We start from the raw sequence: 27,661 nt of genomic DNA on the forward strand, positions 1-27,661 counted from the left end.
CTGTCTCTCTCTCTCTCTGTCTCTCTCTCTCTTTGGTGTGTGTGTGTGTGTGTGTGTGTGTGTGTGTGTGTGTGTGTGTGTCCCTAGCTTTCCTGGAACTCACTCTGTAGACCAGTCTAACCTCAAACTCAGAGATCTGCTGCCTCTTCCTCTGGAGTGCTGGGATTAAAGGTCACACCCAGTGATACTCCTTTTAGTCAGGAACCAAAATATAAATCACACCACCTGGCAGGACTGTTTTGTTTTGTTTCCAAGATAGGTTTTCTCTGTGTGACAGCCCTAACTGTCCTTGGAACTCATTCTGTAGCCCAAGCTGGCCTCGGACTCACTCACAGAGATCTGCCTGCCTCTGCTTCTCAGAGTTCGGGGAAGAACCACTTTAATGATTTGTAAACTTCAGGAGGCAAGCACATAGGACTTGAAGGGGAAAAAGGTGTTTCAAGTCCTCCAAGCCAGTTACTGCTCTGATGTCTCATCCTGGGAACCCCTTTCCTTTTGACTGGAAAGCAAAGGGAGAAGAAAACCTGGGGACGAGTTGGGCATGGGGGCAAAGTTCATAGCTGAGTTCCTCCAAGCACTGTGCCGCACTAGACTCCACTCTCATGGCCTTTACACAATCTGTCCAGCTCAGCCCATCTTCTCCCTCAGTGATTTCAAAGCCTCACCAAAGGCTCTTAGGCTGAAGAAAACAAATCATGGGAAAGTTAGAAAAGAGGATGCAGTGACTAACACACAGTCTTGGCCATTTCCCCTCAGAACTGTCTCTAATTTGAATAGTGAGCTGAGAAAATGCAATTTAAAAGTTATATCAATAAAATAAAGATATCATCAAATAATACATTATTTCTTTGAGATTTACACTTCTTTTATTACACAGTGAAACTATCTTCTATTACTAGTTGTTAAATAAACTACTGCTATTACGAGTTGTTAAAAAATATGACCTTTGGGGCTGATGCCTCAGGTTAAGGGCATTGGCTGTTCTTCCAGAGAACATGGGTTCGTTTCCCGGTACCCAAAGTCAGCTCATAACCGCCTGTGACTCTAGGTCCAGAGAAAACAATGCCTTCTTTTAGCCTCCTTGAACACAAAGACACCTATGCAGGCAAAACCCCTATACACAGAAAATAAAACAGGAAAAGCCCATAAACTTCAAGAATCCATCCAACCCAGTTTAGAATTGGCATTCGAAGTCACTCTATCGGTCTGACTATTTCCTAGTTCTGTTCCTGAATTTCCTTCTGAACACGTTCTTCCTCATCATCTAGAAAAGCACTATCTGTAGAATTTTCTGCACTGCCTAATATGGTAGAAGCCAATGGCCATACAGAGTTAGTGAGTGCCTCAAACGTGAGTGCTTGACTAAAATAACTAAGAAATCTTAAGCAAATTTAATTAAAAAGTCAATCTTGAGATACAGTTGATACACAAAAATCCACACCTATGAATATGTACAGCCTGACACTCCTGCACAATCTGTCACTACCATCGGGATAAGACACATCCACCCCTTCTGAAAAGGCTCCTTGCTTCCTTCCTTTGTGGGTGTGTAGCAAGAATACCTGATAGGATTTTGGGGTCCAGCCTTCTAAAACCATAGCTTGCATGTCTGTGGACAATAGGTACTACACTGCAGGGCAGTCACTAGAACTAACTTTTCAGGCCAAACTGCAACTTTACCCTAACTGAATAATAACCCCATACATCCCCGTCCTTTAGTACTGTGCTATCGTCTGACTTCATTGCTTTATTAATTCAGTTGTTTAAATGACTTCATGAGGCTACTGAGCATACATCTAGCACATTCTTTGTGGTCTATGCTGCTTTGTTTTGTTCCTTGTCTGTAATGGGGCTCACCATGTAGCTCAGGCTGGCCTGGAACTTACTAGGTGACCCTGCCTAAAATTCTCCTGCCTCAGCTATCTGCATGCTGGGATTGCTGCCATATGTCACCAATGTCACCATATGAAGCTGCTTTGTTACTTTGAATAATGGGATAGTCATTGCTTTCCAAGTAACTCTTTTCATTATAAACAAGGCAAATTTAGGCATGTCCCCATCCACAGGCGACAAGATAAACCCAATTGTTAGGAAAATACCCAACAGCTGGGCTGGAGGCACACACCTTAGGCAGGTCTCTGAGTCTGAGGCCAGTCTACACAGTGAGCTCCATGGCAGCCAGACCTACTTAGTATGTTCCTGCCTCAAACAAAACAAAACAAAACAAAACTGTACATTGTGAAATTACTTTTCCTGGTAACGTCTACCTTCTGGATCTGATTCTGTGTTTCAAAACCACATGGAACAAGGGAGCTCTGGTCACAGACCAAATCATCAAGTACTTGAAATCAGTAATTATGTCGTCTCCTCCTCCTCCTCCTCTTCCTCTCCTCCTCCTCCTCCCCTCCTCCTCCTCCCCTCCTCCTCCCCTCTTCCTCCTCCTCCTCCTCCCCTCCTCCTCCCCTCCTCCTCCTTCTCCTCCTCCTCCTCCCCTCCTCCTCCTCCTCCCCTCCTCCTCCTCCTCCCCTCCTCCTCCTTCTCCTCCTCCCCTCCTCCTCCTTCTCCTCCTCCTCCTCCCCTCCTCCTCCCCTCCTCCCCCTCCTCCTCCTCCTCTCCTCCTCCCCTCCTCCTCCTCCCCTCCTCCTCCTCCCTTCCTCCTCCTCCTCCCCTCCTCTTCCTCTCCTCCTCCTCCTCCTCTGAGTTTAACATTCCTAGTTCCCATAAATGTTCCTAATTATTTGGTTTCAAGTCACATCACCACCACCAACAGGACATCTTTCAGTTAGCCAAGGTTAATAATGTGAAAACTGCTGACGTTTATCAAGACTAGTAAGTGTTTGGCACTGGGTGAGGCAATTCTCACCCAGCATCTCCTTTCAGTCACATCTCACCTATGAATGAGACTGAGCTGTTGCCCTGGTCTTACTGATGAGCTTGAAGGGCTCACCCAAGATCACTCAGCAACACTATATCAACCAGGACTAAAGCTAGGTCTCTATTTCAAAACTACTGCTCTCTACTATTGTTACTTGCTTCCCTTTAAAAACATGGTGCCCCAAACTAAACACTTAAGGTCTGGGCTATGGTCTGGGATCGCTAGATCATGTGGATGTGGTTGGGACTTTGTTAAGCTCTCCATATCTGGCACCCAAACAGTGTTTGGCATAAGCAAGCACTCAGTAAGATTTGGAGGATGAAGAATGAATAAATTTCACAACAACCTTTTGTAACTTTAACTTTTTAAAATCCTATTTTTAAAAGATTATTTATTTAATATATAAGTACACTGCAGCTGTCTTCAGACACACCAGAAGAAGGCATCAGATCCCATTACAGATGGTTGTGAGCCACCATGTGGTTGCTGGGAATTGAACTCAGGACCTCTGGAAGGGCAGTCAGGGCTCTTCCATCTCTCCAGCCCCTCAATTTTCATTTACACAATATATTACATTTATATATTCTAATTTGATTTGAAAAACGAGCCTTGTCTCAAGGCCAGAAAATGTTCACCTGTAATACAGAGTTGAACATAAACAACAGATTAGTTCTCGGTCTCCATTGGGGTTAGCCTCTGGAGTATCACTTTTCATGATACTTATTAGACAAGCACTCCGTATTAATTGGCTCATCTGTTTAGTCAACAAATATTTACTAAGTCCCATGGGACAGGAGCCATCCTCAATGGCAAGACTGTAGCGATGAAAAGAAGACCCAAATCCTTGTTGCTCTGAGTACAGTGGGGCAGGAAAATTAGGCAAAACATGCACCAAAGTCATCAGGGTCATGAAAAACAAAATCGTAGGGTCTGCCCCAGACGAAAATAAACCTAAGAGACATCAACAACTGTAGTGTGTAAACCTTGACTGAATCCTGAAGACCGACAGGTATTAAAGATTTTTGGAACAACAGAAGAAACTGCAATTTGTACTGGATATTAGATGATGCCATAGGGTTATTGTCAAGGCTCCTAGGCTGGTAATGACAGTGGGCTATGGAGGGAACCAGAATATCTTTGAGTCCTAAGAGGCAGGCTACAAAACTTTGACTTAGGCTCTATGCTCACTTTAAAGAAATAAACAGGGAAACCTTGTCTAAGTGCCCAAATTTGCTTTTCATATAAATTTCATTGTTGTTTTTGAGACAAGGCATTGCTAACAACTCAGGCTGGCCTCCCATGTGCTAAGTATCTCTGAATGGTAGCAGAAATGTGCTGAGCTTATTATAAAGATGGACTATAAGCATAAATTAGATTTTGCTTATCACCTTTGGTTCTACATATGAACTAGTGTCTAGAACCATACAGATAATCTATCTCTAGGAGCCATTTATTTGTTCATGTTTTTATTTTCTTAATTTTTAATTGTGTGCATGCATGTTTGTATGCACATGTATGTGAGCGTTTGTGCACGTACATTTGAGCATGTCGGATCCCCTTGAAGCTAGAGCTACAGGTGCCTATAAGCCATTGGATAGGTTCTTAGAATTGAACTTGGGGTCCTCTGGAAAAGCAATGTGTGCTCTTAACTGCCGAGGCATCTTTTCAGTCCCTTGCACTGTTTTGTTTTTTTGTTTTTTTTTTTTTTGGTTTTTTTTGTTTTGTTTTGTTTTTTATTAACTTGAGTGTTTCTTATTTACATTTTGAATGTTATTCCCTTTCCCGGTTTCCGGGCAAACATCCCCCTAACCCCTCCCCCTCCTCCTCTATATGGGTGTTCCCCTCCCCAGCCTCCCCCCATTGCCGCCCTCCCCCCAACAATCACGTTCACTGGGGGTTCAGTCTTAGCAGGACCCAGGGCTTCCCCTTCCACTGGTGCTCTTACTAGGATATTCATTGCTTCCTATGAGGTCAGAGTCCAGGGTCAGTCCATGTATAGTCCTTAGGTAGTGGCTTAGTCCCTGGAAGCTCTGGTTGCTTGGCATTGTTGTACATATGGGGTCTCGAGCCCCTTCAAGCTCTTCCAGTTCTTTCTCTGATTCCTTCAACGGGGGTCCCGTTCTCAGTTCAGTGGTTTGCTGCTGGCATTCGCTTCTGTATTTGCTGTATTCTTGCTGTGTCTCTCAGGAGAGATCTACATCCGGTTCCTGTCGGCCTGCACTTCTTTGCTTCATCCATCTTGTCTAATTGGGTGGCTGTATATGTATGGGCCACATGTGGGACAGGTCCTGAATGGGTGTTCCTTCTGCCTCTGTTTTAATCTTTGCCTCTCTATTCCCTGCCAAGGGTATTCTTGTTCCCCTTTTAAAGAAGGAGTGAAGCATTCACATTTTGATCATCCGTCTTGAGTTTCATGTGTTCTGTGCATCTAGGGCAATTCAAGCATTTGGGCTAATAGCCACTTATCAATGAGTGCATACCATGTGTGTTCTTCTGTGATTGGGTTACCTCACTCAGGATGATATTTTCACTGGTTGGATATTTAACAGCTCCCTTTGCTACTGACATTTATCAAACTAGGTATGTAGCTAAGGCTAGTGACTCTGAAGACCCATACATTCTTTTTATCTGCCACCACTGACATAAACAATACTGTAGGTTGTAGGTCTTCCGTTCCCCTTCATTTTTCTCCCCTCTCTGTTCCTTCTACCTTCTCTTGGATGTGTGTGTGTGTGTGTGTGTGTGTGTGTGTGTGTGTGTGTGTGTATGTGTGTGTGTGTGCGCGTGTGTGCGCACGTGTGTGTGTGTGTGTGTGTGTACCAGAGCATTTGCCCGTGCATGTAAAGCCCAGAAGTTGCTGTCAGGTGTCTTCCTCTACAGCTCTGTGGTAGTTTAAACAAGAATGTCCCCCATAGGCTTAAACACTTAAATAGCTTGTCTCCAGCTGGTCACAGAGCACTGTTTGGGGAAAGCTTAGGCGGGAAGGCCTTGAAGGAAAAGTATGTTACCACGGATGGGCTTTGAGCATAAAAAGCCTCACCTACTTCTAGTTTGCTTGTTCTGCTTCGTGCTTGTGGTTCAAGATGTAAGCTCTCAGCTTGCTGCTCCAGGCAGCAAACCTGGCACTTGCTGTCCGGCCATCTGGATTCTAAGTCCCTGGGACCATAAGTCAGAATAAACTTTCTTCTATAAGTTACCTTGGCCATGTGTTTTATCATAGCAACAGAAAAAGTAGCTAATACACTCCCCACCTTATTTTTGAAGACACAGTCTCTTACTGAACCTGACACTCACTGTTTTGACCAGCCTGGCCAACTAGCTTCTGACCACCTGTCTCCGTCTCCAAGTGATGACATTACAGGTGTGAGCTGCCATGTCTGGCTTTTACATGTGTGCTGGGATCCTCATGCTTGTGCAGCAAGTGCTTTACCCACTGACCCTTTTCCCTAGCCCAGTACTGTGGCTTAATTAGTTATTTATATATCAAGATCCCTGGTGAAAATCCTGGGAAACCTCCTGTCTTGCCTCTAGTGAAGCATGTAAATCTGTAAATATGGCCCGCTTAGAAGCTTTTTCACTCACTTTCAAATTATTGACTATGTTTTACATCTTAGAAGTTTGACTGCTATGCTGGTGACAAGCTAAGGTGAGTTTAACAATGTCAGACACTAGCCTGAGGGTCTGCCCAGTGTTTAATGCAAATCAAACATTAGCAAATTATAGTTTAAGGTGTAAGGATATTTTAAATTCAGTGATCGTATCAAAGTGGCTCGAGAAATTACTCTGCTCAGCTGGAGTGGGAAAGGTCTATGCCTTTATTTACAAAGCACTAGACAGAGTAACCAGACGGTGGTGGTGCACAGCTTTAATTCCATCACCTAGGAGGCAGAGACAGGCAGATCTCTGAGTCTGAGGTCAGTAGGTCTACAGAGTGAGTTCCAGGACAGCCAGGGCTACACTGAGAAGCCCTATCCCCAAAGAACAACAACAGAACTCAAACAAACCACCCTCAAGACAGAGCATTGAAAAGTCCCTGTGGCTAGTGAAGGACTTTATATGTGCATATGCATACAAATATAACAAAAATTTACAAGTCTAAATTATCTATGGATTTAGTTATATTAATTCTAGTCGTAAACGTTTGAGTCTTTGGTTGCTATAAAACTTCTTTGTTTACGTACTTCCACTAATTCTTAGGGAAGAAATACGAAATAGTAAGACTTAGTTGTGGCACTTTAAAAGTCTTTGAACAATTTTCATTATGTATATAAATATACACCTTTGTGTATGTGCACTAGAGTGCAGAGACCATAGATATGGTCCAGGACTTGACTCCCCTTAGGTTGAAGTTACAAGCAGTGGTGAACTGACCTGGGCACTGGGAGCTGAACTTACTACGTTCTCTGCAAGAGCAGTGTGCAATCCTAACTGCTGAGCCATCTCTCCAGCTCCAGCTGTGGCATTTTTTTTAACTGAACAAGAAAGAGGGGGCCCAGAAAGACAAGTGGGGGCCCTTCAAGATGGCTCAGCAGGTAAAGGCACCTGCAGCCCAGCTTGAGGATGTGAGTGTGATCCTGGAAACTACATGATAGGAGAAGACACCTACACCTGCAGCTTGTCCTATCATCTCCACACACATGCACATGAACACCATTCGTGTGCATTACACAAACAAACAGGTGAGTTTTAAAGACCCGAGCAGGGATTACTAGAGGCTCATTTCACCTAATGAGACCCGAGTGAGAATCACCTCACAAAGCTGTCCCTGGAGTCCTGACCCTCAGAACTAGAAACTATAATAGATATTCACTGCTTCACTCCCAGGCTAGACAGTAAATGACACATTCTAAAGCATACATGTTTCCATCTCTCTGCCAAAGGCGAAGCAAAGGCTCAGGTGACTGCACGAGTTCTTACAGCCATGCTGCTAACAGTGGTAGGGCCCTGGCGCAAGGGTCACACTGTTTGCTCTGTATTATGCTATTTCTATTCTGTCCTGTCAATTACTTTATTAGCTATTGACCCAGAATCTAATTAGCCTGCTACTGATGTTGTTACTATGCAAATAATGGACTATAAACAAGAAGTTCAGCTAAAAGGCATAGTGCAGAATTACATTTCTAGTCCTCCAGCATGGCAAGAACCCATCAATCTGCACACAGTGAGGGCAACTGTTCAATCTGAATGAATGGCAGTCATTCAGCCCATGTTCTGTTTGCCCACAAGGATATCATGAAGATATGGCCAAGAATTACTGAAATCCAATTAAACTAGAAAATATACAGAATACTGCTACACTGAAGAAGATGCCTCCATTTTAGTCTAGTCATTTCTTCAGACAAAGGAACGCTTGTGTAGGAGATATCTGTCTTGAGTAAGCACGAGGACCTGGGTGTGGGGACTCAGGAGGCAGAGACAGCCATATTCTGACACTCACTGGCTGGCCAGCCTTGTCTAACCTAAGGGTGAGCTCCAGGCCAGTAAGAGGCCCTGTCTCAAAAACCAAGGTGGACAGCTCCCGAAGAACAACTCCTGAGCTGAACTCTGACCTCCACATGTACTTTCACATCCACACATACATGCATGCACACGTGTGCACACACACATGGAAGGTATTTATACTACCTCTCTTCCTCCTTGTTCAGTCACTGTCTTTACACCTAATGTAGTCATGCACGCCTTTAGTTCCAGCTCTCAGGAGGCAGAGGCAGGAAGATGTCTTGTGAGATCAAGTTCAGCCTGGTCTACCACAGGGTAAGGTCCAGGTCAGCCAGGGCTACACAGTGAGACCTACTTTTAATCATTATCATCCACTTGTCACTGATTAATCTGCTTAAATAAGCACATTTAAGAGATTTTTCTCTTATTTTAAATTATATGTATGTGTGTGTATCTGCATGTGGATATATGTATGTGTATGCATGTTGGTATATGTATATGTGTGTGTGTGTGTGTGTGTGTGTGTGTGTGTGTGCATGTGGGTATATGTATGTGAGTGCAGGTCCCTGAGGGAGGCAATGAGTCTCCTGGAGCCAGAGTCACAGGCGCTGGTGGCCTGATGTGGGTGGCAGGCACTCTTGACAGCAGAATTGTCTCTCAAGCCTCAGTAACCATTTACCTGATAAACAGTCATACAGTATTTGAATTTATGTTTAGGATACTGTGTGAAGTAAGCTCTTGTTATTTCTACTTGGCTTATAGAGGTGTAAATCACTTGCCAGTGTGATTTTACTAAAAAATAAAAGTGCTGAGATCTCAAAGTCTCTAACTACTTCCTCTTTCCTTTTCCTTCTCCTCTGTATGCCCTGACAAGCTAGAAGTGACTGTGACAGGCTTTTCTACATACGGACAATTGTTGCTGCTGTTAAGCTGAGGGAAGCCAGCTAAGAGGAGGTCAGCACTGTCAGCCTCAGTCTCTGCTGTGACTATGTATCAGCTCCTTGACTTCTGAGAGGTCTGAACCCATCCCCAACAGAACCTCAGCTTTCCTCCCCATGTTCAGTTTCTCAAAGGCTATCCCCAAGTCCTCAGTGCCTTGGAATGTAAATCAAGAGGAAGAACTGGAAGGAGGAGGTGACCTCCTCCAACCGCAGGGGTGCTTACTTCAGTCCCTAGACTGAGTATTTATTTTACCTTCCAGTCCAAAGAGCATTCTTTTTGACAGAAAAAAAAAACCCTAAGGTGCAACAGGGCTGAGTGTTCTACTTCCTTCCTTCACTTGGTTAATATTGCACTACCCACCGAGGCGGCATCCTTATTTCTTTTGAGACAAGTCTTGCTGTGTTGACCAGGCTCACCTGGAACCTGTAATCCTGTCTCAATCCTGCAACTGTTGGGTTATGATTGTGTGTTACTATGCCTAGCTCATTCAATTATCCTAATAAATCAATAAATATCTTAATAAAATATTTAAAAATACTGATTCTACTAGGAAAGTTGTAACACTAATACATGAGTCTGCACTAGCACAAGATAAAGACAATTATGCTTCCCCTTTCTTCTTGAGACAGGGTTGTGCTGTATAAAAGAGACTAGCCCCAACATTGCTAAGTAATCCAGGGTGGCTTCAAACTCATGATCGATCCTCTGCGTCACCCTCCAAAGGGCCAAAATTACAGGTCTGGATTATTACACTGCATTGACCTCTGTGCTCTTGTAGTGGAAAGCTAGTAAAAGTAATCAGAAGGACAGCAATACCATGAGGCCAGGGCTCCCTGACATGTGCTTGTCATCCCAGGGAGAGGCTGGAGCACCAAGAGTTTGCTGCCATCCTTGCCTGCACACTGAGTTTGAAACCAGCCTGGGCTACTTGAGACCCTGGCTCAAAGAACCAAAAAGACAATGATAGAAACAGAAAAATAAAACAAAACTTTACAATAGGAGCAGCAAACATGACATATTTAGAAGTAAACTGGATACAAATGTTTCCCATCTGTACACTAAACACTACAAACAATGAGAGGGATTAGAGAAGACCCCAGGGGGAGTGCACTGTGTTCACAGACAGGAGAGTCAACATGTGTCTTCATAATTTCAATTTCAACCAAATGTTTGTCAGTCTTCTTGTGGACACTCTCAAGTCTGTTATAATATTCTGCTTTAATTTTCTTTTCCTTTCTTTTTTTTTTATCCTTTTTGTTTTCCTTTTTGAGACAAGTCTTACTATATAGCTTCGGCTGGTCTAGAACTCATGGTAAATACCTTGCTTTAGTCTGAGTGCTGGGATTTTAGACATGTGCCACCTTGCCCAGATATAGAACAATATTGAGAGAGAAAACACTGAAGCACACACCCTCCTTATGTTAACAGAAAGGTCCACAGGACCTAGAAGCACACACACGCCCATCTGGCCAGCTCACTTGCTTTGCTTTCCCTTGGAGTCTGACCCAGTGCCGTGTACACAGTGGCAACCACTCCACAACTGAGCCCCATTTCTAGCTCCCCGAGTCTTAAACAAGTTTATTTCGTTTTTATTTTATGTGTCTGGGTGTTTTGACTGCATGTCTGTCTGTGCACCACATGAATCCTTGGCACCCATGTAGGCCAAAAGAGGGCATCAGATTGCCTAGAACTGGAGTTGCAGAGAGCTGTAAGCTGTCCAGTGGGTGCTGTGATGTGAGCCTGGGTCCTCTACAAGAGCAGCCACTGCTCTTAACTGCTGAGCTATCTCTCTAGTCCCACAGTATCTACCTTTTGCTATTGTGAGTAAAGCTTCTAAGAACATTTATCTTTCTTTTCTGTTTTTATCTCTCTTTGATAAATTCCTAAGGTAGAATTGTTGCCTGTTTTCCAAAGTAATGGTAACCATCCCTCTTCCCACCAACAGTAGCTGAGAAGTGCGGCTGTCTCACATCTTGGTTGTCATTTGGTACTGTCAGTCTTCACTTGGGCATTCTAGTGGGTGAGAGCTCATGGTGGTTTAAGTTCATGTTCTTGAGGAATAATTCACATACTGAGCACTATTTAAATTGTATAGTGACATTTTACATATATTCCTCTGTGAAGTAACTCATAAAGTCTTTTACTCGGCTTTTAATAGGTGGCTTTTATTTTATTTATTTATTTATTTTTGGTTCTTTTTTTCAGAGCTGGGGACCAAACCCAGGGCCTTGCGCTTCCTAGGTAAGCGTTCTACCACTGAGCTAAATCCCCAGCCCCGGCTTTTATTTTTATATTATTGACTGGTAGATGCTCTTTATATATTATGATATATTATATATTCTAATGTATTAAGATGTGTGTGTATGACACATATTTTATCCCATCTGACATCTCTTGATTTCTTTCTTCCTCTGTCCCTTTTCTTTCCTTGAAAAGAGTTCAACAAAGTGTCATGTGTCCCAGGTTAAACGGAAACTTGATGTGTATTTGAGGACTGAACTATCAATTCTCCTGCCTCTATTTCTGGAGTGCTGAGATTGTGTTGCTGTGGATCAAACTCATGATCTTATGTGTGGTAGAGTGGCAAGCACTCTACCACCTGAGCCACATCTCCAGCCTTTGTATCTTATTTAATGATCTTATTAAGCAGAAACTTTTTTAAGATAGCAAACTTTACTACAAACATAAAGAAACGGGAGCTTTCACACATGTAGTTAATGGGAATGTAAAATAATAGAGCCACAGTCTAGCCGTTTTGTGAAACATAGAAACGTCATGACCCAGTCTTCCCCTCCTACATACGCACCAAGATAAAGACATTCACAGACACCTGTTTGCCATGTTCACAATAGCATTGTTTATGACAGCCAAGAAGTGGACACAACCTAGTGTCTAGGTGAATGGCATAATCATTCAGAGGCATGCAGTACTGATCTGTGTTCTGACATGGCTAAAACCTTTAAAGTACTAAATAAAGGAACTCAGAAACCGACTCTCTGCATTATATGGTTCCATCTATAGGAGTATCCATGACAGACATTAGCCAAATGGGCAGTAAGCCAATGGGCAGTTATATAAATCTGGGAGGTAGTAGGTAGGGAGAAAAGTGTGTTACTGAAATGTACACGAGCTTTGTTCCCTGAAGGAGGCGGCTTTAAAAAAAGCACTAAACTGAGGCTGAGGAGACGCCTGAGTTGGCAAATGCTTGCTGTGTAAGCATGAAGACCTGAGCAGATCCCACACCCAGGTAATAAGCTACTACGGCTGCCTGTGCCTACAATCCCACACTGGGGATGTAGAGCTAGGAGGATCCCTGTGGGATCATTGCCAGCCGTCATGGCTGTATCAGTGACCTTCAGGTCCAGGGAGGGACCCTGCCCGAAACTGTAAGGATGATGGAGAAAGATACCTGATAGCAACCTCTAGCTTTCAACACACACACACACACACACACACACACACACACACACACACACACGCTGAAGAGTCCCTGAGTTTCATTTAAACTGCACTTCCTAGCAATTTGAGCTTGAGAAAGTTAATCCAAATGGGCTGTTGTGAGGATTGAGTGATTAAATAAATGCACTTAGAATGGTGGTTTAGAGCAGTTACTGTGGCCTAACAATAATCCTGATTCCTGTGTATCTCAAGGTCTTTCTCATTCATCTAGCAATGATTTAGAGCAGTTACTGTGGCCTAACAATAATCCTGACTCCTGTGTATCTCAAAGTCTTTCTCGTTCGTCTAGTTTTACTTGGTTTTCCAGTACACACTTTGTTTCAGCAGAATAAGCAAACAAATCAAATAAAAAATCTTGAATTCCCTGTCTCCAAGTGTCCCCTTACAGGACGAATGGAAGAACTCTGATGCTGTTATGAAGCTGTTCTCTCTAGGAACACAGCATCCCTCCCACCTGCCCAGGCTGTCTTCAGATTCCTCAGAACTCTCTGGACTCCCCTCACTCCCTTCTTGGAGCTCCTGGATAGCTTTCTCCCTCGCCGTCTTGTCCTCTTACTTCTTTTGAAGTCACCCAGGCCAGCCTTTCCCTTCTGATGTCCCTGTGCCAGCCTTGCCAGTAGGGGATGAGAGGTATGTGCTGCTGTGCTTGGCTACTGTACCCAGTTTTGCTTCTGAAAACAAAGTCTTCTCTTGTTCGTTGATATGAATGCTATTTTCTTCAAAAACAAAACAATGCAGTTGGTTTTAGTATACTCTGACCTTGTAGGATTTTAATATTTCTAATAGATTTCAGTTTGATTCCAGGTGAGTTATCAATCACATCACCTTTGGTTATATAATTTCCTCTTTTCCTTTCAAAATTTTTATGCCTCATTTATTTCTGCTGCCTAATTATTATTACCTTCAGAAAATGCAATCTAGCGGAAGCAAATAGGAAACACTGGAATTGGTTTTATAAGTATATTGAGATATCTATCTCATTTCTTCCATCTGAAAGAAGAACATGATAAAAAATTGTTTTAAGATGACTTTAAGATATATTTACATATTTTTGATTCATAAGAAAAAATACATGAAAAAAAAGGTTCTCCAAAACCGTGTGTTCAAAGGCAGGGGAGATGTCTCGATGCGTAAAGTGCAGGCTATGAGAGCAGAACAACCTAAGTTTGAGTCCTCAGAACCCGTGGAAAGCTGGGTATGGGGGCTCAGGCATCTGTAACTCTAGTGCTGCAAGAGACAGACAGGAGAATCCCTAGAAGCTCGCTGCTGGCATACACAGCAGTGAACAGCAAACCCGGGATTAAACACAGCGGAAGGTGACCACACCTGAGATGGTCCTCTGACCTTTCAAGCATGCCGTGACCCACACAGAGATGACAATGTGCCTGTAGCATACGCTTTAGCATGTCATGAGAATAATCCATGGACATCCTAGCTGTGGTGGGTGGCACCTGACTGGCTGGCAGTAGGTGGCATGTGTGTGGTGCCGGCTCTGCTTCATTTCATTCTCTGCACTGCTCCTTTTCTACAACAAGCAGATGTCATCCAGATGATCAGAAAAACATAAGCAAACAGGAGGAAAGGAATGCATGGAGGAAGTGGTGCAGAACTTGGGTCTTGGTGCTTTAGGTCCCTATGGTCACACTGTGCTGACTCAAGCCAGCTTTGTGACCTGCTTCAGAAATGCTTTATCTATGACTTCCATGTGGCTGTGCAGCCTCCAGTGTAATCCTAGATGACGACACTGCTCTTCTGCTCCTCTTTTCTCTGAATCCAGATGTTCTTTAACAGTTCCCACCATCAGATCTCTGTCTAGATAACCAGGCAGCCATACATCTTTTTGATTCTTCTCTCAAATCTCTTAAGTACATATGTCTTTTTCCTGGCCCAGGCTTCTCCCACAAGTCCCTGGACTGACCTGGACTGTGCCATGAGAAAAACTGTTTTCTAGTACTCTTGAGCACTAACTTTCCTTGAGCAAATACTTGCTAAAAGTTTGTGCTGCTCAGCTGTCTCTCAAGGAATGCTGTCCCTGCCAGGACATGAGTGTGCATTCTAGAAGCACAGCATTGAATCCTCAAGGGACTCCTCAAATCACACTGACCAGCTTGATCATGCCTTGTAGCTCCTAAACTCAGCTGCAGGCTCTTGGCTACTTAGGTAGTCAGACCATCTCCTTGCCCATCCAGACCTTGTGCCAGACTCCTTATGAAAGATGCCCAGGCATTTTCTATTCTCAGATCTCCACACTAACTCACTGCTCCAAACCCTAACTCTCAGCAGACACTCTGACTTTATGTAAGGGCTAAAGCCATCAAATTTCTTCCTTCCTTCCTTCCTTCCTTCCTTCCTTCCTTCCTTCCTTCCTTCCTTCCTTGCCTCCCTCCCTCCTCCCTCTCCTCTCTCTCTCTCTCTCTCTCTCTCTCTCTCTCTCTCTCTCTCTCTCTCCTTTTGTTTTGTTTGTCTTTTGAGATAGGGTAGTCTGGGCTATCCTGGAGCTCCCTCTATAGTTCAAGCTGGCCTTGAACTCAGAGATCTGCCTGTCTCTGCCTCTCAAGTGCTGGGATTAAAGGTGTGTGTCACCACAGTGCCCAGTTCTTTCTTTCTTCCGTCCTTTCTAAGTTTTTTTTTTTAAAGTGTGTGTCTCTCTCTCTGTGTGTGTGTGTGTGTGTGTGTGTGTGTGTGTGTAGGTGCCTGCCTTTGAAGTCAGAAGAGGATGTTCGTATTCCTTAGAATTGGAACTGAACCCTAGTCCTCTAAAGAGCAGCAAGCCTTAACTACTGAGCCATGTCTAGAGTCCCTCTCTGATTTCTCAAGTCGATTCCATCAGCCCCTCAACATCTGTTGTCCATCTTCTACAACCTAGTTAACAGCATTTCCTCTTTCACTTTCTTTTCCTCTTGCCTTTATATCCATTTTTTCTCCTTTGTAATAATTTCTTGTGGTCTACAGGGAGAACAAGCAAACGCATGTTTTTTACTTTTACCAGTGGTCTGTAATTATTTACATGGTGCTTTCTTTTCAACTAGACTGTGAACTCTTTGTAAACAAAATTATATTCTCCATATCCTTTTTTACATCAGCACCTCCAGTAAGATCTGGCCCAGAGGATGCACCCTATAGCATCCTGAATGAACAAATAGATGAATAAATGGGCTCTTTGCATGCCTTTCATTCAACACAGCGCTTTGAACATTAAAGAACTTAATACACATATAAATTCAAAACCAAAAGCTTTATGACTTTGAAACAGAGTTCTCTGAAGGACTAGTTTGCCCAACAGTTTACTTCAGTACAGTATAGCATATGTACTAGGAAAAGGAAAACTTGAGTCTGTGACTTGAAAAGTCTCAATTTAAATTGTTATCATTTAGTTTTGAGACAGGATCTCACTATGTAGCCCTAGCTGACCTGGAATTCATAATGTAGACCAGGCTTGCCTCAACTCATTCTTCTAAGAACTGGGATTAAAGGTCTATGTCACCACACCCAACCTTAATGCATTTTTCTTTCTTTTTTTTTTTTTTTTGGTTCTTTTTTTCGGAGCTGGGGACTGAACCCAGGGCCTTGCGCTTCCTAGGCAAGCGCTCTACCGCTGAGATAAATCCCCAGCCCCTGCACTTTTCTTAAATAAAAATTTTGCCCCTCCTTGCTCCCCTGCCCTGCTTTTGATTGTTCCAGTAGGCTAAAGCATAGACAGTAACTATAAGTCAAGAAACTTAAAAAAAAAGCCCCGGCTGACTTGAGAAGCAAATATGATAGCTCACATGGACAAAGGCATCCTCCATAGACTAAAACAATGAAACATAAAAACAGACATAGTTCAGACATACCTCAGAGTTGACATGCAGAAAAACTTAATTTTTGAAATATATCAAAATAAAGATATCTCATGAATCAACTTTGTAATACAGCAAGTTTCTATACCACAAACCATATTTGCTTACTACTGTAAATATAAATTCACAATAATTTACAAAATGTAAATTATAAATTTCCTCTCTGCCTTTTCAAACACAATTAAAACTTTAGTGCTCATGCTGCCTCAAATGCCTTCTCTCTTTTTGATAAGTGCTGCCTTCTTCCGTGGTCTAACCTGAACTTCCTCTTTTGTTAATAGTACATATTAATAATACAAAATAATGGGCTTCACTGTGACACTTTCACACATGTATATGTCCCACTTTGGTCCCAGCCATGGTGATACTGGCTTATTTCACTTAAGCCCAATGCATTCCAGTTGTATCATTTTCCTGCACATGAAGTGGCCTCATCCTCTATAGGTAAGCTCCCTCCACTGTGTATGTGTACCGGGTTTCTCTACTGATTCACAAGCCAGCACACCTCTACTAATCCTTCCCTTGGCCCCCGTGAATAAGCACGGTCTGCAGGAATAGTCCACCGTTCAGTTTCAGTCCCTTCACGTGTACCAGAAATACTACACCTGGATCAGATGGTAGTTCTACTTTTAGAGCTTGCTTTGTTTTGAGACTGAGCTTTGTTTAGCCTAGGCTAGAGACAAACTCTTCAGAGGGCACCTCTTCCTGTGCCTCTCAACACACAGCATGGCACTTGCTTCCTTTAGACTGTGCCATGTCCTGGCTGTAAGAATCTTGGAGACTAAGCCATAGCCTTCCTCTCCACTGCACCCCAACCTTCCTTTCTTTTATGGCCTTCTAATACAGGAGGGTCTCATAGGCCAAGCTAGGCTGGTACTCTCTCTGTAGCCCAGGCTGTCCTTGAGCTTGTGATCTTCTTGCCTCCATTTCTATGTGCTGGGATTGCAACCATGGACCGTGCCATGTGTAGTTTACACGCCTTCTTCTCCTATACTTTACAATCCATTATATTGTATGGAGCAGACAGCAGACACTCAAACGTTTCTCTTTTCTTTTCTTTTCCTTTCTTTTCTTTTCTTTTTTTGAACTAGTGATGTAACTCATGGGGAGAGTACTTGCCTAGAATGCATGAAGTTCTGGCTTCAATCCCCAGCATGAACATAATGCACACCCGTGATTCTAGCACTAAGGAGGCTGACACAGAAAAATCAGGAAGGAAGAATCAGGGCATGCTAGGGTACATGAGATCCTGTCTCAAAAATATTATTGCTCTCAGCATATAGCTTTATTTTATAGTGATTATCAAAATGTAACTTTACTACAAACAACAGCAAGAAATTCTAATGTCTGTCACCTGTCATTAAACCATTAATAACATTTTGTAAACCTTGTTAGAAATACTCTTGTATATATATAAAACTATCAGGCACAAAAATATATACATTGTTATAAATGGTATTTTATCACTATACTATTATGCAAGTCAAACAATAAACACAGATAGTGTAGTATGTGCCTAGAAAGTTATCTTGCATTTTTCCCTCTCAAACTGCACATTTCCTAAGCTTGGATTTATTTTGCAAGTAGAGTCAAGTGTCCTGGCACATATCTATAATCCTAGTACTTGGGAGGATGATCTGAGTTTAGGGTGAGCATATGTTACACACTGGGCTAAGGCAGGCTAAGGAAAGGGAGAGAAGAAGGAGGAAGGAAAGAAGAAGGGAAGGAAGAAAAGAGCAAAGGTGTGTTCTGAGGAATTATTAACCAATTGACCTGACAAATGAGGTTCGAAAAATTGGAATGACTTCTAGTTCTGTAACCACCAAATCCGTTATAGTTACAAAGTGCTTAAGAGCATTTGCTCATCTGTCTATTTAAAAAGATATTAGTCACCTGGTAGTGTTTTGGGTTTTTTTTTTTTTTGAGGTGCTGGGAATCAAACCTGGGGTCATGCACAGGCTGGGTATGTGCTGTCCCACTGAGCTGTCTGTCCCCAGTCAGTCCCCAGGTAGGCACTACCCCTTCCAGCAACTGTATACTCTATGTATTTCCCTGAGTGTCATCCACTAAGCTAGGCTTAGTTCCCACTGCTAGAGACAAAGCAAGTCTGAACTTTCGGGGTGTGTGTGTGTGTGTGTGTGTGTGTGTGTGTGTGTGTGTGTGGTGTGCGTGTGTAGCCCCCTCATGCACACAGACTCTTAAGTGCCAATGGGGATGGCAGAGCCTACTTTGTATGCTTTATTCAAGAAAATCCACCAGATCGGGTTTTTGAGAAATGGTGATCTGAAGCCCTTTAGGTGCTGTTAGTCCAGAAAAGCTGCTTACAATCCGCCAACTTTCTTCTTTTCCATCTCCACCGAACACAAAAGTTTTCAGAAATGTCTTTAAAATCAGGACTCGGGGGAAAGAACAGGGCAGGAATCCTTGGCTTCAACAGCCGGCTTCAAAGAATTCAGTGTGCTAGGAACAGCAGCCAACTGGGTGCAGCTAGTCGCACCCAGCCAGCCCTGCACCAAAGCCAGAGAACAAAGATGAGGAGGCAAGGAAGCGGAGGAGATTCTTCAAGTGACTTCCCAGGAGGAATCTCAGTTCAGCCACACCCAGTCCCTTCCTCCTGGTAAATAACTCAGCAAACTCCAAAAGGGCTTAACCGAGTCCCTGCAGGAATGAACCTCTCCCAAGAAGTAGGGGATTTCTCTCTGGCAGCCGTGGCTGCTGCTGCTGCGACTCTCCAACCCAAGCCTGCCTGAAGGGAGAGCCTGTGCTCTCCAAGTCATGGCATGTTTGTCACAGGAACAAACAAACAGCAAACAGCTCAGGAGCTCTTCCCCAGTTCCTGGCAGGAGAGGAGAGGAGCTGCCGTCTCGTTAGCCTGGGGACTTGGCCGCTTAAAGATGGCAGTAAATATTTCTGGTAGAAACCCCACTTTCTGTCTATATTTGATGGTTAAATTAAAATTTGAACTGCTGCTTCTAAGACAAACTGAACTAATTGGAAATGGACTATAAATCAATGCAGCACAGCAGGCATTCATTAATTTATGCACCCAGCATCTACTGAGCACATACAATAAGCAAGGCACAGAATGGGGGATTCAGAAATAAAAATGCAGTCTCAGAGCTCAAGGGAGCTAACAATGAATACTATCACAATGACAAAAGCACCAGCATTTGAATGAGCAGAATTATGTGCTGGCATTACTAAGCGCGTTAGTCCATTATCCAAATAAATTGTCCCAATGCTGAAGCAGTCTATTCTCTATTTTATAGATGGAAAAACCAAGGTTTGACCACAGTCTAACTGCTGTATTTAACAAAAAGGCACTTGAACATTGGGCCACTTGACTATCAAGTTCTCTTTAGGGCCTCCCACAGGTCAAAGTCTGCTGGACTTGATGTTACAAAGTAACAGTCTAGGGAGCAGTGAGAGGGCTATGTGAGTAAATCTTGCTGCCAAGCCTGAGGACCTGAGTTCGATTCCATAGATCCACATCGTAGGAGAAAACTCACTTCTCCATGCTGTTCTTTGACCTCTACATGCATGCTGTGCACTCACCCTGTACCCTATACACAAAACGTTTTAAAATGTAAGGAAGCTGTTGTTGTGAAACAAACAAATAAAAGCCAAATTTAGAGTCTCGATGAGGATGTAGGAAAGACATCAAAACTGTTTCACTTTTTAACCTACATTTAGGACAGAGATATTGGTCAGCCACTCATTAAATATAATGCATGGTGGAACAAGTGTCAGAGGAGGGGTCACCTTTAATGGGTAGGGTGAGGCCACCGAGGGAACAGAGACTCCGAAGAACTTGTAAAAGGTTGAGCAGGAAGGAATGTGGCAGAGTGGGTCCAAGTCCCACCTATGAGAACAGGATTTTCAAAGGTGTGTGAGGAGAGTCAGTGAGCTCTGATGGCTAAAAAGACTGTTGGGATCATGAGAGGCCCTGGGTAGTTACAGGATCCCTACTTCTTTAGCAGGCGGTACACAACGACTGATGTTCTGGTTGGCACGGTAGAGAGGATTATACTTAGAAGAGTTCTCGTGGAGGTCAGGGGCCATGGTAAACATTGACAGTTCTTCATATGGGTGAGAGGCCAGGACATCATCAGCTCAAGCCAATCTAAACTAAAAGTCAAACCCTGTCTAAAACCCCCAAATAAATCCAAGTATAGCGATACATGCCTTTAACTCTAGCACTCACTGCCAGGCAGGGGAAGGAGAATTCTTGAGTTCAAGGTCAGTCTGGTCTACATAGTGAGGTCCAAATCAGCCAGGGGGACAGAGACCTTGTCTCAAACAAACAAAAACAGAAAACAAGCTGGTTTTGCTACGTGAACATGTTCGTAATCCCAGTGTTCAGCAGATGAAGGTAGGTATATTTTGAGTTTGAGACTAGTCTGGGATATAGAGTGACACTCTGTCTCAAAAACAAACAAATAAACAAACAAACAAACAGCCAGCAGCAACAACAAAAAGTTAAAACTAGTTGAAATCCAAGAGTTTTTCAGTAGATCTCAGGCTCATTTCATTTTAACATTTATTTACTTTTTTTTTTTTTCCGGGGCTGGGGACTGAACCCAGGACCTTGCGCTTCCTAGGTAAGCGCTCTACCACTGAGCCAAATCCCCAACCCCTTTAACGTTTATTTATTTAGTATATGTATGGGCATTTTGCCTGTACTACATATATCTAGTGCCTACAGAGGTCATAGAGGGCATCTTGGGTCCCCTGGAGCTGTACCACTGTGTGGGTGCTGGAGACCAAATCTTAGTCCTCTGCAAGGGCAGCAAGATGCACCATCTCTACAGCCAGTTCTCTAATGTTAATGCGCATCCCAGCACTGTGGAGCTGAAAATGCCTGGGCCCCAGCTCAAAGGTTTCTGAGTAATCTGGTGTGGGGCAGGGCCTGGGTGTCAGTATTTTAAAACTCTCCCTAAGTGATCTGAATACACAACCATGGTTGAAAACAGTCCTCAGTGTAAGATTGAGGCAAAGAAAACAGGGAGAAAGTCACTTCATGTCCCAAACCCCAGCGCTCCTGAACACCACCTGGAACACTTGTTAAATAACTTCCCAGGCCCGTTGCCTGCTGGCTAGGATCGGGTAAGTTTGAGACCAGATCAAGGAATATGTCTTTTTAACAACCTAAGATGTGTAATTAGAGTTCTAAAGAAGGGCTGTAAATTAGGGTCAGGTGGTGGCGGTGCGCATGAAGAACATGTTTTAATGCCAAGTAAAATAAAACTGGAAAAGATTAAATTTTCAACACTATTTATATTTGCTTTTATACACTTCCAGTTTAAAACCCACCAAAACAATCAAATTTTAGTATGGCTTATTAAATTGACAACTTTAACCTAAATTGATTTTATTTTGATTCATAGTGGATAAACTCAATTTAGTTATTTACATTTCTTTCTAAGAGGCCCATGAGAGAGGGAGCAACAGACTTCAGAGGCCTAAAAGGACCACTCAACTTCAGAGTGCTATTTAAACTGGGTTTAAATAGCATCGCACGGTAAAATGGACACTTCACCATAATATTTTAAAAGCTCTAAGTTGCATATTCTTTAACTTTCAGGACCTGCATCCTTCAACAGGAAATGTGCAGGAAAGCGAATACTGTATCCCCATCTACACTGAGAATCAAGATTAAAGTAAACAGAGTAATGATTCGTTTGTTTCTCTTGAAGACAGAAAAAATGGAACTCAAAAGTAAAGACCTAGGGTAGAGGCAGAAGGATCAGGAGGTCAAAGCTAGCCTTGGCTACATAGCAAGTCTGAGTCTAGCCTAAGATCCAAGACTCTGTCTTTAAAAGTAAATGACCATAAGCCCTACAGTAGTCTATAATGGAGCTCTACAGCAGTGCACAGTGGCTATGCACCGCTCTTTGTTATCCCTGTAACAATGACCGACAGACCTTCTCAGCACCTCAAATGAATTCTTATGCTTTAATGCTTGTGATAACACGTTGGACTAGAAAATGATACAGTCATCTCAGAGACTAAAAGGCACAAATTGTACTGAGGGTCATTTAGGAGCAGGCCTGATAGTCATAAGGGTACTGGGACAAGAGTCAGAAAGATCAAATTTAAACCTGAGTCTACTGCTAGCTACCTAGGAGAACTTATCTTTAATTTTTAATATCTGTACCTAGGGTTGAAGTCAACTAGTTTTCATATTATGGTCCTTCCACAGAATCTCACAGTTTTTTAAAGGCACTTTTAAGGTTCTATGAAGGTTTATTTCAATTCTTATTTAAAACATACCTTTCCTGCCAGATGGTGGTGGTGCGGCACACACCTCTGGTCCCATCACTCAGGAGGCAGAGGCAGGCACATATCTGAGTTTGAGGCCTGCCCCAGCTACAGAGTGAGTTCTAGGGCTACCCAGAGAAACCCTGTCTAAAAAAACAAAACAAACCTTTCTTAGCCAGGTTTGGTTGTATAGCTTTTGATCCCAGCACTTACGAAGCTGCAGCAGAGGCAGGAAAAACTTTGTGAGTTAGAGGACACCAGGTCTACACAGTGAGCTCCAGGATAGCCAGGACTATGTAGAGACACCCCATCACAAACAAACAAACAATCACAATATTCTTCAAAACCTATAAATTCTACATGGCTGAAAATACAGCTCAGTGGGAGAGCACTTGCCTAAATGTGTGTGACTTACTAAGTAAATTAATAAATAAGTCTCGTATTAGCTTGTTGTAGTGTGGTAGCAACCACAATCCCAGTGACTCAAAAGGCCAAGGTAGGAATTCAAGGGTAGCCTGAGCAACATAGCAAGACTGTGTCACAAAACAGAACAAACAACAGTACAAAGTGCAAATGCACACTAAGTAGAGTGCATAGAAAATTTTAATCTCTAGACACCATCAACCAGTGCTCACCCAGCAACTGGTTATGGACCTTCTCCTGAGCTAGAAATATACATATTTGAAATTGTAAATGTGTCTCAGATTAGAAAGCTTTTAACTACTCTGTTTCGTTTGTTTGCTTTGCTCTATGTTTATGATACTAGGATCAAATCCAGGGCGTCTTGGCTGGAGCGTCAGGCACATGCTCTACCACTGCATCATATCCCAAGCTATCTTCCCTTGAATCCAGGGCCACAATGGCATAAAGGACATGATTACACAAAAGCTTTGTAAGTAGCTATATCTTGTTTCTGTATGGCCTGGTTAAGAAAGCAAACACAAAGGAGACACTGTTGTATAAAATACTTGGACATCACAAAATAGAATTAATCTAAGTGTCGAGATAATAATTGAAGTAGTAAAAACACAGTCACATTTGTGACTGTAAATGCAATGATTTTTAAAAAGCTAATAGAGGATTACATTAAACACAAAACTTACAAAGTCAGGTGGATCATGACCAGTGAGTACTGCACAAGAATTTTTAAGCACTATCAGATGATATTACCCTAACTGATGGAGACTGTGCTCTCTATTGGGCTAAGGCCTTTAGGCTACAGACCTTCCGGAGTTATGTGCAGTAGATTTATATCAGTAATTGCATTAGAGCTTCCTCCCCTCCTTTCTTCTCTCCTTCCCTTCCTCCCTCCCTTCCTCCCTCCCTCCTTCCTCTTATTGAGACAAGATCCCATTAATTAGCCTTGGTTGGACTGAATCTCTAGCCCACACTGGCCTTGAATGTGCAGTGAGTCCTCCTACCTCTGCCTCCTGAGAGCATAAGTAACTATGACAACGCAGAATGTATCCTTGTAATAAGTTTTGATGTGGTTGGTCCCCACCCCCACCAACCTAGGTCCTTTCACAGGTGGGCAAACAATAAGACACTGAGCTGCATCCTCATTTCCAAGAATTCATCTTGTTTTTACTCAAATTTCCTGAGTGATACATGGCAGGGTGAGAACAGGAATGAAATCAAGTAGATAAAGTAGAAGTTTCTGGTTTCTTTGGAGACTCAGTTGTAGTGTGTGATGTTTTTCTGGAAGCTGTCTTTTGAAAGGTTTTGCTGAGGCAGACACTTGAGAGGACACATGATGTTTGGAAAGAGTATAAATAGAACCACACACACAGTAAATGACACTCTTCACTGATTCACCTTGTAATAATGCTTCACTGGTCTTTACTTATAACTTCATAGAGAGAAACGTGCTAAAGAATTTCTCATGGTATTCAGGCTGCTTCTGCAGGACTCATGCCAATTTGATGAAACCTCAGTTTCTTCTGGGACTGAGCCACTGCTATTGATTTGTGTTTGGTGTTTTGAACTGGACTGCTGATATCCTGACAATGAAGATTGGAATTGCTCTGAGGTAATACTTCTAAACAGGTCCACATCCCCCTTGTCCTATTTACCGCCTTCCTCCCCTACCTTTGGTTGGTGGACTAGAAGGGGAGTTGAAACATTTAAGAACCCTAAATGAGGGGTTGGGGATTTAGCTCAGTGGTAGAGCACTTGCCTAGCAAGCTCAAGGCCCTGGGTTCGGTCCCCAGCTCTGAAAAAAAAAAAAAAAAAGAAGAACCCTAAATGAAGTGGGTTTAGAAAAATCTAAGCCTACAAGTAGGATGTTAGTATTATGTTAGTATTATTTCTGTCTATCTGTCTGTCTTTCCTTCTCCTCCTCCTCTTATTTTAAACTTTTATTTTAAAGACAGAGTTTCACTCTGTACCCTGGGTGAACTGGAAGTTCTGTGTCACCCACATGGCTGTAAACTCAGTTTCTTCTTCTGCCACTCAAGGGCTGGGATTGCAGGTATGTGTCATCGTAACTGGCTATATTTCTATCTTAAAGTAAACCCATAAAATATAGGCTTACCAAGTATAGTTTTATAAGGCAGGGACACATATTGTCATAGTAATAACCTTGGGTAAAATGTTGGTGATATATCAAAACAGGGTTTAGACTCTACATGAAAAACAAAATTACTTTCTGAAACTTTCAGGAAAAGTACCTGTCATGCTAATTAGTGGGTACAGGTCACTAAGTCAATCCTAGAGACAGAGGCTTAAAATGAGAGGCCAAATCTTTTAAGTTCAGACTCCATTTTAGAGAACTTGACCTAAGTTTAAACTCAGGTAAACTAATAGGCTGGTACTTAGCATTAGCTTCCAAGTTACCCCTCAACAAAACCTGAGCCTAGCTCTAGTCTCTAGGCTGATCCCCAACAAGACCAGCATCTCCAGGTCATTCTTCAAACAAACCTGCGCTCCCAGGTTACAAGCCCACCCGCTGCCTAACGACCACCAGTGCTGAGGGGAGCAAAAATTAAGTTTATGATATGACTCCCAGCGCCAGTCAATTATGTTAAAGGACACAGTAGCTTTCCAATTAGATGCGCGCGTACAACACACACACACACACACACACACACACACACACACACACACACACACACACACACTTGCTGCTTACTATAAAGTCTTGCCCTGATAGACATCATTTGGGACTCCTCCATCACCAAAACTGTTCTGCATGAGGGCGGTGCATTGGGAGGGTCCGAGCTGGCTCAAAAAGAATAAAGATCCTGTTGTGAACTGCATCAGATCAGCTCCTGTCTGTTTTGGGGAGATCATTACCCTGGCACTACAAAAACTGGCAACACATTTTTCTCCAGTTCTATGTGGACCAGAAATCTAAGATCCAAGTGCTAGAAGAGCTGGGGTTGGCAAAGGATCTGTCTCTGGTTTGTAGATTTTTCAGTCCTCACAGCAAAGAGAGGAGGAGGAGTGGGCAGGGAGCTGATGAAGGCACTGGTCCTACCATCAGACCAGGGCTACAAGCACAGCCTCAGTTAACTGCACTGCCTGCTATTAGGCTTCAGCCCCAGATACAAAGAGCTACAAATAAAGGACTTCAAGTTAGGGGTTTCAAAGGACACAGTCTACATAGTCTTTGGGGTATATGATCTTATAAAAAAAAACAGTAACACTGTTGAGCAACTCATACATAATCGTGTATGATACTTTGATGTTTTGGCTGGCAGTATATGCAGCTCAAGGTTAAACCACTTTCCTAGCATGAGAATAGTCCTGATTTCAATTCTGAGCATCACCCAGTGATGATAATGAAAGAGGAAGAAGAAGAGGAGGAAGAAGAAGAGGAGGAGGAGGAAGAGGAGGAGGAAGAGGAGGAAGAGGAAGAGGAGGAAGAGGAGGAAGAAGAGGAGGAGGAGGAGGAGAAAACAGACATGGATACCTTACTTTTCTATGTATAAGTGCAGGTATGTACAGTTGCATGTACATGTGTGTGTGCATAAGTGTAGAGGTCAGAGGTTTTCTTCAAAGTGATCATTCTTCACTGAAGAATATGACCAATTCAGCTTTGGCATAAAAATAAATGTATTACCACTTCCTTTTTGAACATCTGAATTATCAAGTAATTAAACAAAAGGATTGGAATGGGAACCAGAACATTACAGACACATCTGCCAACAGCTGGGCTGTGTGTGTGTGCGGCAATGACGACATGCTTCTGTCCTGAAAGCAAATCCTGGCAAGCTTTTCCTCTAGGGCTGGGGATGCTGCTCTGCTTTGGGTTTTTGTTTTGTTTGTTTGTTTGTTTGTTTGTTTTGTTGTTGTTTTGTTTTGTTTTTTGAGGCAGGGATTCTCTGTGTAGTCTTGGCTGTCCCAGAACTTGCTTTGTAGACCAGGCTGGCTTCCTTTACCTCTTGAGTGCTGGGACTAAAGGCATGCACCACCACACCTGGCCAGGGTTAATTTTTTTTTAACCTTCAGATCTTTATAATTGGATATTTTATGTATTTACATTTCAAATGTTATCACCTTTCCCCAGTTCCATCCTCTCCCATCCCCCACCCCCTGCTTCTCTACGGATGCTCCCTCTCCCACCCACCTACTCCCACCTCATGCAGGGCCCTGGCATTCCCTACACTGGGGCATCAAGCCTTAACAGGACCAAGAGCCTCTCCTCTCATTGATGTCCAACAAGGCCATCCTCTGTTACATAAGCAGCTGGAGCATGGGTTCCTCCATGTGTACTCTTTTGTTGGTGGTTTAGTCCCTGTTAGATCTGGGGGATCTGGTTGGTTGATATCGTTTTTAAGGAATATAGGGGTATGGCTGCCTCTGCCACTTTTACTCAGCAAGTAGATGACAGGAATGTCAGACC

At 43.0% G+C, this 27,661-nt stretch overlaps 1 protein-coding gene and 1 long non-coding RNA gene across 10 annotated transcripts in view; one reads left to right on the top strand and one right to left on the bottom strand.

Annotated features, from left to right (window-relative positions):
• The window catches only part of Cstpp1 (centriolar satellite-associated tubulin polyglutamylase complex regulator 1), a 167,909-nt gene that overhangs the window by 63,375 nt on the left and 76,873 nt on the right, over positions 1-27,661 (bottom strand). The gene's annotated exons all lie outside the window — the stretch shown is intronic.
• The window catches only part of LOC120101910 (uncharacterized), a 37,237-nt gene continuing 19,226 nt past the window's right edge, over positions 9,651-27,661 (top strand). Inside the window, exon 1 of the long non-coding RNA XR_005502949.2 lies at positions 9,651-26,753. This is a non-coding gene — a long non-coding RNA (uncharacterized LOC120101910). The remainder of the gene's footprint in view (positions 26,754-27,661) is intronic.

This window comes from Rattus norvegicus, chromosome 3 (assembly GCF_036323735.1).
Source record: "Rattus norvegicus strain BN/NHsdMcwi chromosome 3, GRCr8, whole genome shotgun sequence".
NCBI classification, from domain to species: Eukaryota; Metazoa; Chordata; class Mammalia; order Rodentia; family Muridae; genus Rattus; species Rattus norvegicus.